The sequence below is a fragment of the Vombatus ursinus genome, unplaced genomic scaffold (genome assembly GCF_900497805.2).
Source record: "Vombatus ursinus unplaced genomic scaffold, bare-nosed wombat genome assembly UNPS02014830.1, whole genome shotgun sequence".
In the NCBI taxonomy this organism is placed as follows: domain Eukaryota; kingdom Metazoa; phylum Chordata; class Mammalia; order Diprotodontia; family Vombatidae; genus Vombatus; species Vombatus ursinus.
In genome coordinates this window covers 53,143,540-53,145,259 of record NW_020954608.1, presented here as the reverse complement: position 1 = coordinate 53,145,259, position 1,720 = coordinate 53,143,540, and the positions used below count along the sequence as shown (strand labels likewise).

Here is a 1,720-nt window from a genome sequence, read left to right as displayed (position 1 = left end):
GAAAATTGGAAAATAGTTTGGCAGAAACTAGGCATAGACCAACATGTCACGCCTTCTACCAAGATAATGTTAAAATGGGTATTTTATTTAGACATAAAGGGTGATACTATAAGCAAACTAGGGGAGCACGGAATTATCTGTCAGTTCTATGGAAAAAGGAAGACTTTATGATCAAATAAAAGATAGAGAACATTATGAAATGCAAAATGGGTAATTTTGGTTACATTAAGTTAAAAAAATGTTTGCACAAACAAAACCAACACAACCAAGATTAGAAGGAAAGCAGAAAGCTGGGAAACAATTTTTACAACCAGTGTTCCTGATAAAGGCCTCATTTGTAATATAGAGAACTGAGTCAGATTTATAAGAACACAAGTCATTCCCCAACTGATAAATGGTCAAAGGATATGAACAGGCAGTTTTCAGATGAAGAAATCAAAGCTATCTATAGTCATATGAAAAAATGCTCTCAATCACTATTGATTAGATGAATACAAATTAAAACAACTCTGAGGTACCACCTTATACCTATAAGATTGGCCAATATGACAAAAAGAGGAAAATGATAAATGTTGGAGAAGATGTGGGAAAATTGGAACACTAATGCATTATTGGTAGAGTTGTGAACTGATCCAACCATTCTGGAGAACAATTTGGAACTATGCCCAAAGGGCTATAAAACTGTGTATACTCTTTGATCCAGCAATACCATTACTAGGTCTGTATCCCAAAGAGATCATAAAAAATGGAAAAGGACTCATATGTACAAAAATATTTATAGCAGCTCTTTTTGTGGTGGCAAGGAATTGGAAATTGAGGGGATGCCCATCAGTTGGGGAATGGCTGAACAATTTGTGATAAGAAATGAGGAGTAGGGCTTTCCGCTAGCTCCGCCATATTGCAGTGACTTTCCAAAATGATGAACACAAAAGGAAAACGGAGAGGGACATGATACATGTTTTCTAGGCCCTTTCGAAAACAGTGTTGTCCCTCTGGCTATGTATATGCGAATATACAAGAAAGATGATATTGTAGATAGCAAGGGCATGGGCGCGTTTCAGCAAGGAATGCCCCACAAATGTTACCATGGCAAGACTGGACGGGTCTATAATGTTACTCAACATGCTGTAGGCATTGTTGTAAACAAACAGGTTAAGGGCAAGATTCTAGCCAAGAGAATTAATGTGCGTATTGAGCATATTAAGCATTCTAAGAGTAGAGATAGCTTCCTGAAGCAGGTAAAGGAAAATGATCAGAAGAAGATAGAAGCCAAAGAAAAAGGAACTTGGGTTCAACTGAAGAGCCAGCCTGCTCCACCTAGAGAAGCACACTTTGTGAGAACCAATGGCAAGGAACCTGAGCTGTTGGAACCGATCCCCTACAAATTCATGGCATAAATGGCTGTAAAATAAAAACAGTAAAAAATTGTTAGGTTAAAAAAAAAGAAAAAGAAATGATGAGTAGGAGAATTTCAGAAAAACCAGGAAAGACTTACATGAACTGATGCAGAGTAAAGTGAACAGAACCAGGAGAACATTGTACACAGTAACAGCCACATTGTGTGATGACCAGCTTTTTATAGACTTATCTCTTCTCAGTAATGTAAGGATCTATGACAATTCTAAAAGACTCATGATAGAAAATGCTATTTGCACCCAGAGAAAGAACTATGGAGTCTGAGTGCAGATCGAGGTATACTATTTTCACTTTTTTTTTCTTT

The 1,720-nt window shown here is 37.0% G+C and overlaps 1 pseudogene; it reads left to right on the top strand.

The window, feature by feature from the left end:
- The first annotated feature begins 916 nt into the window (after window positions 1-916).
- Window positions 917-1,397, top strand: LOC114025414 (annotated as a pseudogene).
- The last annotated feature ends 323 nt before the right edge of the window (window positions 1,398-1,720 follow it).